This window comes from Phyllobates terribilis, unplaced genomic scaffold, assembly GCF_046119375.1.
Source record: "Phyllobates terribilis strain yellow unplaced genomic scaffold, ASM4611937v1 Scaffold_9__5_contigs__length_417890890, whole genome shotgun sequence".
In the NCBI taxonomy this organism is placed as follows: Eukaryota; Metazoa; Chordata; class Amphibia; order Anura; family Dendrobatidae; genus Phyllobates; species Phyllobates terribilis.
This window is the reverse complement of record NW_027362769.1, coordinates 185,367,703-185,388,094: the sequence shown is the minus strand read 5'-3', so window position 1 is coordinate 185,388,094 and position 20,392 is coordinate 185,367,703.

Sequence of the window (20,392 nt, the reverse complement as noted above, 5' to 3'; positions counted from 1 at the left end):
GTCACATATGATGTAATGTCTGGAGGTTATATCAGTAGTGGAGCGTTATAAGAGGCTGATATCAGTCACATATGATGTAATGTCTGGAGGTTATATCAGTACTGGAGCGTTATAAGAGGGGCTGATATCAGTCACATGTGATGTAATGTCTGGAGGTTATATCAGTACTGGAGCGTTATAAGAGGGGCTGATATCAGTCACATATGTTGTAATGTCTGGAGGTTATATCAGTACTGGAGCGTTATAAGAGGGGCTGATATCAGTCACATATGATGTAATGTCTGAAGGTTATATCCGTACTGGAGCGTTATAAGAGGCTGATATCAGTCACATATGATGCAATGTCTGGAGGTTATATCAGTACTGGAGCGTTATAAGAGGAGCTGATATCAGTCACATATGGTGTAATGTCTGGAGGTTATATAAGTACTGGAGCGTTATAAGAGGAGCTGATATCAGTCACATATGGTGTAATGTCTGGAGGTTATATCAGTACTGGAGCGTTATAAGAGGAGCTGATATCAGTTACATATGATGTAATGTCTGGAGGTTATATCAGTACTGGAGCGTTATAAGAGGGGCTGATATCAGTCACATATGTTGTAATGTCTGGAGGTTATATCAGTACTGGAGCGTTATAAGAGGGGCTGATATCAGTCACATATGGTGTAATGTCTGGAGCTTATATCAGTACTGGAGCGTTATAAGAGGGGCTGATATCAGTTACATATAATGTAATGTCTGGAGGTTACATCAGTACTGGAGCGTTATAAGAGGAGCTGATCTCAGTCACATATGGTGTAATGTCTGGGGGTTATATCAGTACTGTAGCGTTATAAGATGGGCTGATATCAGTCACCTATGATTTAATGTCTGGAGGTTATATCAGTACTGGAGCGTTATAAGAAGAGCTGATATTAGTCACATATGGTGTAATGTCTGGAGGTTATATCAGTACTGGAGCGTTATAAGAGGCTGATATCAGTCACATATGATTTAATGTCTGGAGGTTATATCAGTACTGGAGCGTTATAAGAGGAGCTGATATCAGTCACATATGGTGTAATGTCTGGAGGTTATATCAGTACTGGAGCGTTATAAGAGGCTGATATCAGTCACATATGATGTAATATCAGGAGGTTATATCAGTACTAGAGCGTTATAAGAGGCTGATATCAGTCACATATGATGTAATGTCTGGAGGTTATATCAGTACTGGAGCGTTATAAGAGGCTAATATCAGTCACATATGATGTAATATCTGGAGGTTATATCAGTACTAGAGCGTTATAAGAGGCTGATATCAGTCACATATGATGTAATGTCTGGAGGTTATATCAGTACTGGAGCGTTATAAGAGGAGCTGATATCAGTCACATATGGTGTAATGTCTGGAGGTTATATCATTACTGGAGCGTTATAAGAGGGGCTGATATCAGTCACATATGGTGTAATGTCTGGCGGTTATATCAGTACTGGAGCTTTATAAGAGGAGCTGATATCAGTCACATATGATGTAATGTCTGGAGGTTATATCAGTACTGGAGTGTTATAAGAGGGGCTGATATCAGTTACATATTATGTAATGTCTGGAGGTTATATCAGTACTCGAGCGTTATAAGAGGGGCTGATATCAGTCACATATGGTGTAATGTCTAGAGGTTATATCAGTACTGGAGCGTTATAAGAGGGGCTGATATCAGTCACATATGATGTAATGTCTGGAGGTTATATCAGTACTGGAGCGTTATAATAGGGGCAGATATCAGTCACATATGATGTAATGTCTGGAGGTTATATCAGTAGTGGAGCGTTATAAGAGGGGCTGATATCAGTTACATATGATGTAATGTCTAGAGGTTATATCAGTACTGGAGCGTTATAAGAGGAGCTGATATCAGCCACATATGGTGTAATGTCTGGGGGTTATATCAGTACTGGAGCGTTATAAGAGGGGCTGATATCAGTCACATATGATGTAATGTCTGGAGGTTATATCAGTAGTGGAGCGTTATAAGAGGCTGATATCAGTCACATATGATGTAATGTCTGGAGGTTATATCAGTACTGGAGCGTTATAAGAGGGGCTGATATCAATCACATATGTTGTAATGTCTGGAGGTTATATCAGTACTGGAGCGTTATACGAGGGGCTGATATCAGTCACATATGTTGTAATGTCTGGAGGTTATATCAATACTGGAACGTTATAAGAGGCTGATATCAGTCACATATGGTGTAATGTCTGGAGGTTATATGAGTACTGGAGCGTTATAAGAGGAGTTGATATCAGTCACATATGATGTAATGTCTGGAGGTTATATCAGTACTGGAGCGTTATAAGAGGAGCTGATATCACTCACATATGATGTAATGTCTGGAGAATATATCAGTACTGGAGCGTTATAAGAGGGGCTGATATCAGTCACATATGATGTAATGTCTGGAGGTTATATCAGTACTGGAGCGTTATAAGAGGGGCTGATATCAGTCACATATGATGTAATGTCTGGAGGTTATATCAGTACTGTAGTGTTATAAGAGGAGCTGATATCAGTCACATATGGTGTAATGTCTGGACGTTATATCAGTACTAGAGCGTTATAAGAGGCTGATATCAGTCACATATGGTGTAATGTCTGGAGGTTATATCAGTACTAGAGCGTTATAAGAGGCTGATATCAGTCACATATGGTGTAATGTCTGGAGGTTATATCATTACTGGAGCATTATAAGAGGGCCTGATATCAGTCACATATGATGTAATGTCTGGAGGTTATATCAGTACTAGAGCATTATAAGAGGCTATCAGTCACATATGATGTAATGTCTGGAGGTTATATCAGTACTGGAGCGTTATAAGAGGGGCTGATATCCGTCACATATGTTGTAATGTCTGGAGGTTATATCAGTACTGGAGCGTTATAAGAGGCTGATATCAGTCACATATGATTTAATGTCTGGAGGTTATATCAGTACTGGAGCGTTATAAGAGGAGCTGATATCAGTCACATATGGTGTAATGTCTGGAGGTTATATCAGTACTGGAGCATTATAAGAGGCTGATATCAGTCACATATGATGTAATGTCTGGAGGTTATATCAGTACTGGAGAGTTATAAGAGGCTGATATCAGTCACATATGATGTAATGTCTGGAGGTTATATCAGTACTGGAGCGTTATAAGAGGCTGATATCAGTCACATATGATGTAATATCTGGAGGTTATATCAGTACTAGAGCGTTATAAGAGGGGCTGATATCAGTCACATATGGTGTAATGTCTGGAAGTTATATCAGTACTGGAGCGTTATAAGAGTGGCTGATATCAGTCACATATGGTGTAATGTCTGGAGGTTATATCAATACTGGAGCGTTATAAGAGGAGCTGATATCAGTCACATATGATGTAATGTCTGGAGGTTATATCAGTACTGGAGTGTTATAAGAGGGGCTGATATCAGTTACATATGCTGTAATGTCTGGAGGTTATATCAGTACTGGAGCGTTATAAGAGGGGCTGATATCAGTCACATATGATGTAATGTCTGGAGGTTATATCAGTAGTGGAGCGTTATAAGAGGCCTGATATCAGTTACATATGATGTAATGTCTAGAGGTTATATCAGTACTGGAGCGTTATAAGAGGAGCTGATATCAGCCACATATGGTGTAATGTCTGGGGGTTATATCAGTACTGGAGCGTTATAAGAGGGGCTGATATCAGTCACATATGATGTAATGTCTGGAGGTTATATCAGTAGTGGAGCGTTATAAGAGGCTGATATCAGTCACATATGATGTAATGTCTGGAGGTTATATCAGTACTGGAGCGTTATAAGAGGGGCTGATATCAGTCACGTGTGATGTAATGTCTGGAGGTTATATCAGTACTGGAGCGTTATAAGAGGGGCTGATATCAGTCACATATTATGTAATGTCTGGAGGTTATATCCGTACTGGAGCGTTATAAGAGGCTGATATCAGTCACATATGATGTAATGTCTGGAGGTTATATCAGTACTGGAGCGTTATAAGAGGAGCTGATATCAGTCACATATGGTGTAATGTCTGGAGGTTATATCAGTACTGGAGCGATATAAGAGGAGCTGATATCAGTCACATATGATGTAATGTCTGGAGGTTATATCCGTACTGGAGCGTTATAAGAGGCTGATATCAGTCACATATGATGTAATGTCTGGAGGTTATATCAGTACTGGAGCGTTATAAGAGGAGCTGATATCAGTCACATATGGTGTAATGTCTGGAGGTTATATCAGTACTGGAGCGATATAAGAGGAGCTGATATCAGTCACATATGGTGTAATGTCTTTAGGTTATATCAGTACTGGAGCGTTATAGGAGGAGCTGATATCAGTTACATATGATGTAATGTCTGGAGGTTATATCAGTACTGGAGCGTTATAAGAGGGGCTGATATCAGTCACATATGTTGTAATGTCTGGAGGTTATATCAGTACTGGAGCGTTATAAGAGGGGCTGATATCAGTCACATATGGTGTAATGTCTGGAGCTTATATCAGTACTGGAGTGTTATAAGAGGGGCTGATATCAGTTACATATGACGTAATGTCTGGAGGTTATATCAGTACTGGAGCGTTATAAGAGGAGCTGATATCAGTCACATATGGTGTAATGTCTGGGGGTTATATCAGTACTGGAGCGTTATAAGAGGGGCTGATATCAGTCACATATGATGTAATGTCTGGAGGTTATATCAGTAGTGGAGCGTTATAAGAGGGGCTGATATCAGTCACATATGATGTAATGTCTGGAGGTTATATCAGTACTGGAGCGTTATAAGAGGCTGATATCAGTCACATATGATGTAATGTCTGGAGGTTATATCAGTACTGGAGCGTTATAAGAGGGGCTGATATCAGTCACATATGTTGTAATGTCTGGAGGTTATATCAGTACTGGAGCGTTATAAGAGGGGCTGATATCAGTCACATATGATGTAATGTCTGGAGGTTATATCAGTACTGGAGCGTTATAAGAGGCTGATATCAGTCACATATGATGTAATGTCTGGAGGTTATATCAGTACTGGAGCGTTATAAGAGGAGCTGATATAAGTCACATATGGTGTAATGTCTGGAGGTTATATCAGTACTGGAGCGTTATAAGAGGAGCTGATATCAGTCACATATGGTATAATGTCTGGAGGTTATATCAGTACTGGAGCGTTATAAGAGGAGCTGATATCAGTTACATATGATGTAATGTCTGGAGGTTATATCAGTACTGGAGCGTTATAAGAGGGGCTGATATCAGTCACATATGTTGTAATGTCTGGAGGTTATATCAGTACTGGAGCGTTATAAGAGGGGCTGATATCAGTCACATATCGTGTAATGTCTGGAGGTTATATCAGTACTGGACTGTTATAAGAGGGGCTGATATCAGTTACATATGATGTAATGTCTGGAGGTTCTATCAGTACTGGAGCGTTATAAGAGGCTGATATCAGTCACATATGGTGTAATGTCTGGGGGTTATATCAGTACTGGAGCGTTATAAGAGGCTGATATCAGTCACATATGGTGTAATGTCTGGAGGTTATATCAGTACTGGAGCGTTATAAGAGGCTGATATCAGTCACATATGGTGTAATGTCTGGAGGTTATATCAGTACTGGAGCGTTATAAGAGGGGCTGATATCAGTCACATATGGTGTAATGTCTGGAGGTTATATCAGTACTGGAGCGTTATAAGAGGGGCTGATATCAGTCACATATGATGTAATGTCTGGAGGTTATATCAGTACTGGAGCGTTATAATAGGGGCTAATATCAGTCACATATGATGTAATGTCTGGAGGTTATATCAGTAGTGGAGCGTTATAAGAGGCCTGATATCAGTTACATATGATGTAATGTCTAGAGGTTATATCAGTACTGGAGCGTTATAAGAGGAGCTGATATCAGCCACATATGGTGTAATGTCTGGGGGTTATATCAGTACTGGAGCGTTATAAGAGGGGCTGATATCAGTCACATATGATGTAATGTCTGGAGGTTATATCAGTAGTGGAGCGTTATAAGAGGCTGATATCAGTCACATATGATGTAATGTCTGGAGGTTATATCAGTACTGGAGCGTTATAAGAGGGGCTGATATCAGTCACGTGTGATGTAATGTCTGGAGGTTATATCAGTACTGGAGCGTTATAAGAGGGGCTGATATCAGTCACATATGATGTAATGTCTGGAGGTTATATCCGTACTGGAGCGTTATAAGAGGCTGATATCAGTCACATATGATGTAATGTCTGGAGGTTATATCAGTACTGGAGCGTTATAAGAGGAGCTGATATCAGTCACATATGGTGTAATGTCTGGAGGTTATATCAGTACTGGAGCGATATAAGAGGAGCTGATATCAGTCACATATGATGTAATGTCTGGAGGTTATATCCGTACTGGAGCGTTATAAGAGGCTGATATCAGTCACATATGATGTAATGTCTGGAGGTTATATCAGTACTGGAGCGTTATAAGAGGAGCTGATATCAGTCACATATGGTGTAATGTCTGGAGGTTATATCAGTACTGGAGCGATATAAGAGGAGCTGATATCAGTCACATATGGTGTAATGTCTGGAGGTTATATCAGTACTGGAGCGTTATAGGAGGAGCTGATATCAGTTACATATGATGTAATGTCTGGAGGTTATATCAGTACTGGAGCGTTATAAGAGGGGCTGATATCAGTCACATATGTTGTAATGTCTGGAGGTTATATCAGTACTGGAGCGTTATAAGAGGGGCTGATATCAGTCACATATGGTGTAATGTCTGGAGCTTATATCAGTACTGGAGTGTTATAAGAGGGGCTGATATCAGTTACATATGACGTAATGTCTGGAGGTTATATCAGTACTGGAGCATTATAAGAGGAGCTGATATCAGTCACATATGGTGTAATGTCTGGGGGTTATATCAGTACTGGAGCGTTATAAGAGGGGCTGATATCAGTCACATATGATGTAATGTCTGTAGGTTATATCAGTAGTGGAGCGTTATAAGAGACTGATATCAGTCACATATGATGTAATGTCTGGAGGTTATATCAGTACTGGAGCGTTATAAGAGGGGCTGATATCAGTCACATATGTTGTAATGTCTGGAGGTTATATCAGTACTGGAGCGTTATAAGAGGGGCTGATATCAGTCACATATGATGTAATGTCTGGAGGTTATATCAGTACTGGAGCGTTATAAGAGGCTGATATCAGTCACATATGATGTAATGTCTGGAGGTTATATCAGTACTGGAGCGTTATAAGAGGAGCTGATATAAGTCACATATGGTGTAATGTCTGGAGGTTATATCAGTACTGGAGCGTTATAAGAGGAGCTGATATCAGTCACATATGGTATAATGTCTGGAGGTTATATCAGTACTGGAGCGTTATAAGAGGAGCTGATATCAGTTACATATGATGTAATGTCTGGAGGTTATATCAGTACTGGAGCGTTATAAGAGGGGCTGATATCAGTCACATATGTTGTAATGTCTGGAGGTTATATCAGTACTGGAGCGTTATAAGAGGGGCTGATATCAGTCACATATCGTGTAATGTCTGGAGGTTATATCAGTACTGGACTGTTATAAGAGGGGCTGATATCAGTTACATATGATGTAATGTCTGGAGGTTCTATCAGTACTGGAGCGTTATAAGAGGCTGATATCAGTCACATATGGTGTAATATCTGGGGGTTATATCAGTACTGGAGCGTTATAAGAGGCTGATATCAGTCACATATGGTGTAATGTCTGGAGGTTATATCAGTACTGGAGCGTTATAAGAGGCTGATATCAGTCACATATGGTGTAATGTCTGGAGGTTATATCAGTACTGGAGCGTTATAAGAGGCTGATATCAGTCACATATGGTGTAATGTCTGGAGGTTATATCAGTACTGGAGCGTTATAAGAGGCTGATATCAGTCTCATATGGTGTAATGTCTGGAGGTTATATCAGTACTGGAGCGTTATAAGAGGAGCTGATATCAGTCACATATGATGTAATGTCTGGAGGTTATATCAGTATTGGAGTGTTATAAGAGGGGCTGATATCAGTTACATATGATGTAATGTCTGGAGGTTATATCAGTACTTGAGCGATATAAGAGGAGCTGATATCAGTCACATATGGTGTAATGTCTGGAGGTTATATCAGTACTGGAGTGTTATAAGAGGAGCTGATATCAGTCACATATGATATAATGTCTGGAGGTTATATCAGTACTGGAGCGTTAAAAAAGGGGCTGATATCAGTTACATATGATGTAATGTCTGGAGGTTATATCAGTACTGGAATGTTATAAGAGGGGCTGATATCAGTCACATATGGTGTAATGTCTGGGGGTTATATCAGTACTGGAGCGTTATAAGAGGAGCTGATATCAGTCACATACGGTGTAATGTCTGGGGGTTATATCAGTACTGGAGCGTTATAAGAGGGGCTGATATCAGTCACATATGATGTAATGTCTGGAGGTTATATCAGTACTGGAGCGTTATAAGAGGAGCTGATATCAGTCACATATGGAGTAATGTCTGGGGGTTATATCAGTATTGGAGCGTTATAACAGGGGCTGATATCAGTCACATATGATGTAATGTCTGGAGGTTATATCAGTACTGGAGCGTTATAAGAGGCTTATATCAGTCATATATGATGTAATGTCTGGAGGTTATATCAGTACTGGAGCGTTATAAGAGGGGCTGATATCAGTCACATATGATGTAATATCTGGAGGTTATATCAGTACTGGAGCGTTATAAGAGGGGCTGATATGAGTCACATATGGTGTAATGTCTGGAGGTTATATCAGTACTGGAGCGTTATAAGAGGAGCTGATATCAGTTACATATGATGTAATGTCTGGAGGTTATATCAGTACTGGAGCGTTATAAGAGGGGCTGATATCAGTTACATATGATGTAATGTCTGGAGGTTATATCAGAACTGGAGCGTTATAAGAGGAGCTGATATCAGTCACATATGATGTAATGTCTGGAGGTTATATCAGTACTGGAGCGTTATAAGAGGCTGATATCAGTCACATATGATGTAATGTCTGGAGGTTATATCAGTACTGGAGCGTTATAAGAGGGGCTGATATCAGTCACATATGATGTAATGTCTGGAGGTTATATCAGTACTGGAGCGTTATAAGAGGCTGATATCAGTCACATATGATGTAATGTCTGGAGGTTATATCAGTACTGGAGCGTTATAAGAGGGGCTGATATCAGTCACATATGATGTAATGTCTGGAGGTTGTATCAGTACTGGAGCGTTATAAGAGGGGCTGATATCAGTCACATATGATGTAATGTCTGGGGGTTATATCAGTACTGGAGCGTTATAAGAGGCTGATAACAGTCACATATGGTGTAATGTCTGGAGGTTATATCAGTACTGGAGCGTTATAAGAGGAGCTGATATCAGTCACATATGGTGTAATGTCTGGAGGTTATATCAGTACTGGAGCGTTATAAGAGGCTGATATCAGTCACATATGATGTAATGTCTGGAGGTTATATCAGTACTGGAGCGTTATAAGAGGAGCTGATATCAGTCACATATGATGTAATGTCTGGAGGTTATATCAGTATTGGAGCGTTATAAGAGGCTGATATCAGTCATATATGATGTAATGTCTGGAGGTTATATCAGTACTGGAGCGTTATAAGAGGCTGATGTCAGTCACATATGATGTAATGTCTGGAGGTTATATCAGTACTGGAGCGTTATAAGAGGGGCTGATATCAGTCACATATGATGTAATGTCTGGAGGTTATATCAGTACTGGAGCATTATAAGAGGCTGATATCAGTCACATATGATGTAATGTCTGGAGGTTATATCAGTACTGGAGAGTTATAAGAGGCTGATGTCAGTCACATATGGTATAATGTCTGGAGGTTATATCAGTACTGGAGCGTTATAAGAGGGGCTGATATCAGTCACATATGATGTAATGTCTGGAGGTTATATCAGTACTGGAGCGTTATAAGAGGCTGATATCAGTCACATATGATGTAATGTCTGGAGGTTATATCAGTACTGGAGCGTTATAAGAGGGGCTGATATCAGTCACATATGATATAATGTCTGGAGGTGATATCAGTACTGGAGCGTTATAAGAGGAGCTGATATCAGTCACATATGATGTAATGTCTGGAGGTTATATCAATACTGGAGCGTTATAAGAGGGGCTGATATCAGTCACATATGGTGTAATGTCTGGATGTTATATCAGTACTGGAGCGTTATAAGAGGGGCTGATATCATTCACATATGATGTAATGTCTGGAGGTTATATCAGTACTGGAGCGTTATAAGAGGGGCTGATATCAGTCACATATGGTGTAATGTCTGGAGGTTATATCAGAGCTGGAGCGTTATAAGAGGCTGATATCAGTCACATATGATGTAATGTCTGGAGGTTATATCAGTACTGGAGCGTTATAAGAGGGGCTGATATCAGTCACATATGATGTAATGTCTGGAGATTATATCAGTACTGGAGCGTTGTAAGAGGGGCTGATATCAGTCACATATGGTGTAATGTCTGGAGGTTATATCAGAGCTGGAGCGTTATAAGAGGCTGATATCAGCCACATATGATGTAATGTCTGGAGGTTATATCAATACTGGAGCGTTATAAGAGGGGCTGATATCAGTCACATATGGTGTAATGTCTGGAGGTTATATCAGTACTGGAGCGTTATAAGAGGGGCTGATATCAGTCACATATGGTGTAATGTCTGGAGGTTATATCAATACTGGAGCGTTATAAGAGGCTGATATCAGTCACATATGATGTAATGTCTGGAGGTTATATCAGTACTGGAGCATTATAAGAGGGGCTGATATCAGTCACATATGATGTAATGTCTGGAGGTTATATCAGTACTGCAGCGTTATAAGGGGCTGATATCAGTCACATATGGTGTAATGTCTGGAGGTTATATCAGTACTGGAGCGTTATAAGAGGAGCTGATATCAGTCACATATGGTGTATTGTCTGGAGGTTATATCAGTGCTGGAGCGTTATAAGAGGGGCTGACATTAGTTACATATGATGTAATGTCTAGAGGTTATATCAGTATTGGAGCGTTATAAGAGGGGCTGATATCAGTTACTTATGATGAAATGTCTGGAGGTTATATCAGTACTGGAGTGTTATAAGAGGGGATGATATCAGTTACATATGATGTAATGTCTGGAGGTTATATCAGTACTGGAGCGTTATAAGAGGAGCTGATATAAGTCACATATGGTGTAATGTCTGGAGGTTATATCAGTACTGGAGCGTTATAAGAGGAGCTGATATCAGTCACATATGGTGTAATGTCTGGGGGTTATATCAGTACTGGAACGTTATAAGAGGGGCTGATATCAGTCACATATGATGTAATGTCTGGAGGTTATATCAGTACTGGAGCGTTATAAGAGGAGCTGATATCAGTCACATATGATGTAATGTCTGGAGGTTATATCAGTAGTGGAGCGTTATAAGAGGCTAATATCAGTCATATATGATGTAATGTCTGGAGGTTATATCAGTACTGGAGCGTTATAAGAGGGGCTGATATCAGTCACATATGATGTAATGTCTGGAGGTTATATCAGTACTGGAGCGTTATAAGAGGGGCTGATATCAGTCACATATGGTGTAATGTCTGGAGGTTATATCAGTACTGGAGCGTTATAAGAGGGGCTGATATCAGTCACATATGATGTAATGTCTGGGGGTTATATCAGTACTGGAGCGTTATAAGAGGCTGATAACAGTCACATATGGTGTAATGTCTGGAGGTTATATCAATACTGGAGCGTTATAAGAGTTGCTGATATCAGTCACATATGGTGTAATGTCTGGAGGTTATATCAGTACTGGAGCGTTATAAGAGGCTGATATCAGTCACATATGATGTAATGTCTGGAGGTTATATCAGTACTGGAGCGTTATAATAGGCTGATGTCAGTCACATATGATGTAATGTCTGGAGGTTATATCAGTACTGGAGCGTTATAAGAGGGGCTGATATCAGTCACATATGATGTAATGTCTCGAGGTTATATCAGTACTGGAGCATTATAAGAGGCTGATATCAGTCACATATGGTATAATGTCTGGAGGTTATATCAGTACTGGAGCGTTATAAGAGGGGCTGATATCAGTCACATATGATGTAAAGTCTGGAGGTTATATCAGTACTGGAGCGTTATAAGAGAGGCTGATATCAGTCACATATGGTGTAATGTCTGGGGGTTATATCAGTACTGGAACGTTATAAGAGGGGCTGATATCAGTCACATATGATGTAATGTCTGGAGGTTATATCAGTACTGGAGCGTTATAAGAGGAGCTGATATCAGTCACATATGATGTAATGTCTGGAGGTTATATCAGTAGTGGAGCGTTATAAGAGGCTAATATCAGTCATATATGATGTAATGTCTGGAGGTTACATCAGTACTGGAGCGTTATAAGAGGGGCTGATATCAGTCACATATGATGTAATGTCTGGAGGTTATATCAGTACTGGAGCGTTATAAGAGGGGCTGATATCAGTCACATATGGTGTAATGTCTGGAGGTTATATCAGTACTGGAGCGTTATAAGAGGGGCTGATATCAGTCACATATGATGTAATGTCTGGGGGTTATATCAGTACTGGAGCGTTATAAGAGGCTGATAACAGTCACATATGGTGTAATGTCTGGAGGTTATATCATTACTGGAGCGTTATAAGAGGGGCTGATATCAGTCACATATGATGTAAAGTCTGGAGGTTATATCAGTACTGGAGCGTTATAAGAGAGGCTGATATCAGTCACATATGGTGTAATGTCTGGAGGTTATATCAGTACTGGAGCGTTATAAGAGGGGCTGATATCAGTCACATATGATATAATGTCTGGAGGTTATATCAGTACTGGAGCGTTATAAGAGGGGCTGATATCAGTCACATATGATATAATGTCTGGAGGTTATATCCGTACTGGAGCGTTATAAGAGGCTGATATCAGTCACATATGGTGTAATGTCTGGAGGTTATATTAGTACTGGAGCGTTATAAGAGGAGCTGATATCAGTCACATATGATGTAATGTCTGGAGGTTATATCAGTACTGGAGCGTTATAATAGGGGCTGATATCAGTCACATATGGTGTAATGTCTGGGGGTTATATCAGTAATGGAGCGTTATAAAAGGGGCTGATATCAGTCACATATGGTGTAATGTCTGGAGGTTATATCAGTACTGGAGCGTTATAAGAGGCTGATATCAGTCACATATGATGTAATGTCTGGAGGTTATATCAATACTGGAGCGTTATAAAAGGCTGATATCAGTCACATATGATGTAATGTCTGGAGGTTATATCAGTGCTGGAGCGTTATAAGAGGGGCTGATATCAGTCACATATGATGTAATGTCTGGAGGTTATATCAGTAATGGAGCGTTATAAGAGGGGCTGATATCAGTCACATATGGTGTAATGTCTGGAGGTTATATCAGTGCTGGAGCGTTATAAGAGGGGCTGATATCAGTTACATATGATGTAATGTCTGGAGGTTATATCAGTACTGGAGCGTTATAAGAGGAGCTGATATCAGTCACATATGGTGTAATGTCTGGAGGTTATATCAGTACTGGAGCATTATAAGAGGAGCTGATATCAGTCACATATGGTGTAATGTCTGGGGGTTATATCAGTACTGGAGCGTTATAAGAGGGGCTGATATCAGTCACATATGGTGTAATGTCTGGAGGTTATATCAGTACTGGAGCGTTATAAGAGGCCGATATCAGTCACATATGATGTAATGTCTGGAGGTTATATCAGTACTGGAGCGTTATAAGATGAGCTTATATCAGTCACATATGATGTAAAGTCTGGAGGTTATATCAGTACTGGAGCGTTATAAGAGGAGCTGATATCAGTCACATATGGTGTAATGTCTGGGGGTTATATCAGTACTGGAGCGTTATAAGAGGGGCTGATATCAGTCACATATGGTGTAATGTCTGGAGGTTATATCAGTACTGGAGCGTTATAAGAGGGGCTGATATCAGTCACATATGGTGTAATGTCTGGAGGTTATATCAGTACTGGAGCGTTATAAGAGGCTGATATCAGTCACATATGGTGTAATGTCTGGAGGTTATATCAGTAGTGGAGCGTTATAAGAGGGGCTGATATCAGTCACATATGGTGTAATGTCTGGAGGTTATATCAGTACTGGAGCGTTATAAGAGGCTGATATCAGTCACATATGGTGTAATGTCTGGAGGTTATATTAGTACTGGAGCGTTATAAGAGGAGCTGATATCAGTCATATATGATGTAATGTCTGGAGGTTATATCAGTACTGGAGCGTTATAAGAGGCTGATATCAGTCACATATGGTGTAATGTCTGGAGGTTATATCAATACTGGAGCGTTATAATAGGGGCTGATATCAGTCACATATGTTGTAATGTCTGGGGGTTATATCAGTAATGGAGCGTTATAAAAGGGGCTGATATCAGTCACATATGGTGTAATGTCTGGAGGTTATATCAGTACTGGAGCGTTATAAGAGGCTGATATCAGTCACATATGATGTAATGTCTGGAGGTTATATCAATACTGGAGCGTTATAAAAGGATGATATCAGTCACATATGATATAATGTCTGGAGGTGATATCAGTACTGGAGCGTTATAAGAGGCTGATATCAGTCACATATGATGTAATGTCTGGAGGTTATATCAATACTGGAGCGTTATAAGAGGGGCTGATATCAGTCACATATGGTGTAATGTCTGGATGTTATATCAGTACTGGAGCGTTATAAGAGGGGCTGATATCATTCACATATGATGTAATGTCTGGAGGTTATATCAGTACTGGAGCGTTATAAGAGGGGCTGATATCAGTCACATATGGTGTAATGTCTGGAGGTTATATCAGAGCTGGAGCGTTATAAGAGGCTGATATCAGTCACATATGATGTAATGTCTGGAGGTTATATCAGTACTGGAGCGTTATAAGAGGGGCTGATATCAGTCACATATGATGTAATGTCTGGAGATTATATCAGTACTGGAGCGTTATAAGAGGGGCTGATATCAGTCACATATGGTGTAATGTCTGGAGGTTATAGCAGAGCTGGAGCGTTATAAGAGGCTGATATCAGCCACATATGATGTAATGTCTGGAGGTTATATCAATACTGGAGCGTTATAAGAGGGGCTGATATCAGTCACATATGGTGTAATGTCTGGAGGTTATATCAGTACTGGAGCGTTATAAGAGGGGCTGATATCAGTCACATATGGTGTAATGTCTGGAGGTTATATCAATACTGGAGCGTTATAAGAGGCTGATATCAGTCACATATGATGTAATGTCTGGAGGTTATATCAGTACTGGAGCATTATAAGAGGGGCTGATATCAGTCACATATGATGTAATGTCTGGAGGTTATATCAGTACTGCAGCGTTATAAGGGGCTGATATCAGTCACATATGGTGTAATGTCTGGAGGTTATATCAGTACTGGAGCGTTATAAGAGGAGCTGATATCAGTCACATATGGTGTATTGTCTGGAGGTTATATCAGTGCTGGAGCGTTATAAGAGGGGCTGACATTAGTTACATATGATGTAATGTCTGGAGGTTATATCAGTATTGGAGCGTTATAAGAGGGGCTGATATCAGTTACTTATGATGAAATGTTTGGAGGTTATATCAGTACTGGAGTGTTATAAGAGGGGATGATATCAGTTACATATGATGTAATGTCTGGAGGTTATATCAGTACTGGAGCGTTATAAGAGGAGCTGATATCAGTCACATATGGTGTAATGTCTGGAGGTTATATCAGTACTGGAGCGTTATAAGAGGAGCTGATATCAGTCACATATGGTGTAATGTCTGGGGGTTATATCAGTACTGGAACATTATAAGAGGGGCTGATATCAGTCACATATGATGTAATGTCTGGAGGTTATATCAGTACTGGAGCGTTATAAGAGGAGCTGATATCAGTCACATATGATGTAATGTCTGGAGGTTATATCAGTAGTGGAGCGTTATAAGAGGCTAATATCAGTCATATATGATGTAATGTCTGGAGGTTATATCAGTACTGGAGCGTTATAAGAGGGGCTGATATCAGTCACATATGATGTAATGTCTGGAGGTTATATCAGTACTGGAGCGTTATAAGAGGGGCTGATATCAGTCACATATGGTGTAATGTCTGGAGGTTATATCAGTACTGGAGCGTTATAAGAGGGGCTGATATCAGTCACATATGATGTAATGTCTGGGGGTTATATCAGTACTGGAGCGTTATAAGAGGCTGATAACAGTCACATATGGTGTAATGTCTGGAGGTTATATCAATACTGGAGCGTTATAAGAGTTGCTGATATCAGTCACATATGGTGTAATGTCTGGAGGTTATATCAGTACTGGAGCGTTATAAGAGGCTGATATCAGTCACATATGATGTAATGTCTGGAGGTTATATCAGTACTGGAGCGTTATAATAGGCTGATGTCAGTCACATATGATGTAATGTCTGGAGGTTATATCAGTACTGGAGCGTTATAAGAGGGGCTGATATCAGTCACATATGATGTAATGTCTTGAGGTTATATCAGTACTGGAGCATTATAAGAGGCTGATATCAGTCACATATGGTATAATGTCTGGAGGTTATATCAGTACTGGAGCGTTATAAGAGGGGCTGATATCAGTCACATATGATATAAAGTCTGGAGGTTATATCAGTACTGGAGCGTTATAAGAGAGGCTGATATCAGTCACATATGGTGTAATGTCTGGGGGTTATATCAGTACTGGAACGTTATAAGAGGGGCTGATATCAGTCACATATGATGTAATGTCTGGAGGTTATATCAGTACTGGAGCGTTATAAGAGGAGCTGATATCAGTCACATATGATGTAATGTCTGGAGGTTATATCAGTAGTGGAGCGTTATAAGAGGCTAATATCAGTCATATATGATGTAATGTCTGGAGGTTATATCAGTACTGGAGAGTTATAAGAGGGGCTGATATCAGTCACATATGATGTAATGTCTGGAGGTTATATCAGTACTGGAGCGTTATAAGAGGGGCTGATATCAGTCACATATGGTGTAATGTCTGGAGGTTATATCAGTACTGGAGCGTTATAAGAGGGGCTGATATCAGTCACATATGATGTAATGTCTGGGGGTTATATCAGTACTGGAGCGTTATAAGAGGCTGATAACAGTCACATATGGTGTAATGTCTGGAGGTTATATCAGTACTGGAGCGTTATAAGAGGGGCTGATATCAGTCACATATGATGTAAAGTCTGGAGGTTATATCAGTACTGGAGCGTTATAAGAGAGGCTGATATCAGTCACATATGGTGTAATGTCTGGAGGTTATATCAGTACTGGAGCGTTATAAGAGGGGCTGATATCAGTCACATATGATATAATGTCTGGAGGTTATATCAGTACTGGAGCGTTATAAGAGGGGCTGATATCAGTCACATATGATATAATGTCTGGAGGTTATATCCGTACTGGAGCGTTATAAGAGGCTGATATCAGTCACATATGGTGTAATGTCTGGAGGTTATATTAGTACTGGAGCGTTATAAGAGGAGCTGATATCAGTCACATATGATGTAATGTCTGGAGGTTATATCAGTACTGGAGCGTTATAATAGGGGCTGATATCAGTCACATATGGTGTAATGTCTGGGGGTTATATCAGTAATGGAGCGTTATAAAAGGGGCTGATATCAGTCACATATGGTGTAATGTCTGGAGGTTATATCAGTACTGGAGCGTTATAAGAGGCTGATATCAGTCACATATGATGTAATGTCTGGAGGTTATATCAATACTGGAGCGTTATAAAAGGCTGATATCAGTCACATATGATGTAATGTCTGGAGGTTATATCAGTGCTGGAGCGTTATAAGAGGGGCTGATATCAGTCACATATGATGTAATGTCTGGAGGTTATATCAGTAATGGAGCGTTATAAGAGGGGCTGATATCAGTCACATATGGTGTAATGTCTGGAGGTTATATCAGTGCTGGAGCGTTATAAGAGGGGCTGATATCAGTTACATATGATGTAATGTCTGGAGGTTATATCAGTACTGGAGCGTTATAAGAGGAGCTGATATCAGTCACATATGGTGTAATGTCTGGAGGTTATATCAGTACTGGAGCATTATAAGAGGAGCTGATATCAGTCACATATGGTGTAATGTCTGGGGGTTATATCAGTACTGGAGCGTTATAAGAGGGGCTGATATCAGTCACATATGGTGTAATGTCTGGAGGTTATATCAGTACTGGAGCGTTATAAGAGGCCGATATCAGTCACATATGATGTAATGTCTGGAGGTTATATCAGTACTGGAGCGTTATAAGATGAGCTTATATCAGTCACATATGATGTAAAGTCTGGAGGTTATATCAGTACTGGAGCGTTATAAGAGGAGCTGATATCAGTCACATATGGTGTAATGTCTGGAGGTTATATCAGTACTGGAGCATTATAAGAGGAGCTGATATCAGTCACATATGGTGTAATGTCTGGGGGTTATATCAGTACTGGAGCGTTATAAGAGGGGCTGATATCAGTCACATATGGTGTAATGTCTGGAGGTTATATCAGTACTGGAGCGTTATAAGAGGCCGATATCAGTCACATATGATGTAATGTCTGGAGGTTATATCAGTACTGGAGCGTTATAAGATGAGCTTATATCAGTCACATATGATGTAAAGTCTGGAGGTTATATCAGTACTGGAGCGTTATAAGAGGAGCTGATATCAGTCACATATGGTGTAATGTCTGGGGGTTATATCAGTACTGGAGCGTTATAAGAGGGGCTGATATCAGTCACATATGGTGTAATGTCTGGAGGTTATATCAGTACTGGAGCGTTATAAGAGGGGCTGATATCAGTCACATATGGTGTAATGTCTGGAGGTTATATCAGTACTGGAGCGTTATAAGAGGCTGATATCAGTCACATATGGTGTAATGTCTGGAGGTTATATCAGTAGTGGAGCGTTATAAGAGGGGCTGATATCAGTCACATATGGTGTAATGTCTGGAGGTTATATCAGTACTGGAGCGTTATAAGAGGCTGATATCAGTCACATATGGTGTAATGTCTGGAGGTTATATTAGTACTGGAGCGTTATAAGAGGAGCTGATATCAGTCATATATGATGTAATGTCTGGAGGTTATATCAGTACTGGAGCGTTATAAGAGGCTGATATCAGTCACATATGGTGTAATGTCTGGAGGTTATATCAATACTGGAGCGTTATAATAGGGGCTGATATCAGTCACATATGTTGTAATGTCTGGGGGTTATATCAGTAATGGAGCGTTATAAAAGGGGCTGATATCAGTCACATATGGTGTAATGTCTGGAGGTTATATCAGTACTGGAGCGTTATAAGAGGCTGATATCAGTCACATATGATGTAATGTCTGGAGGTTATATCAATACTGGAGCGTTATAAAAGGCTGATATCAGTCACATATGATGTAATGTCTGGAGGTTATATCAGTGCTGGAGCGTTATAAGAGGGGCTGATATCAGTCACATATGATGTAATGTCTGGAGGTTATATCAGTAATGGAGCGTTATAAGAGGGGCTGATATCAGTCACATATGGTGTAATGTCTGGAGGTTATATCAATACTGGAGCGTTACAAGAGGAGCTGATATGAGTCACATATGGTGTAATGTCTGGAGGTTATATCAGTACTGGAGCATTATAAGAGGAGCTGATATCAGTCACATATGGTGTAATGTCTGGGGGTTATATCAGTACTGGAGCGTTATAAGAGGAGCTGATATCAGTCACATATGGTGTAATGTCTGGGGGTTATATCAGTACTGGGGCGTTATAAGAGGGGCTGATATCAGTCACATATGGTGTAATGTCTGGAGGTTATATCAGTACTGGAGCGTTATAAGAGGCTGATATCAGTCACATATGATGTAATGTCTGGAGGTTATATCAGTACTGGAGCGTTATAAGAGGAGCTGATATCAGTCACATATGATGTAAAGTCTGGAGGTTATATCAGTACTGGAGCGTTATAAGAGGAGCTGATATCAGTCACATATGGTGTAATGTCTGGGGGTTATATCAGTACTGGAGCGTTATAAGAGGGGTTGATATCAGTCACATATGGTGTAATGTCTGGAGGTTATATCAGTACTGGAGCGTTATAAGAGGCTGATATCAGTCACATATGGCATAATGTCTGGAGGTTATATCAGTAGTGGAGCGTT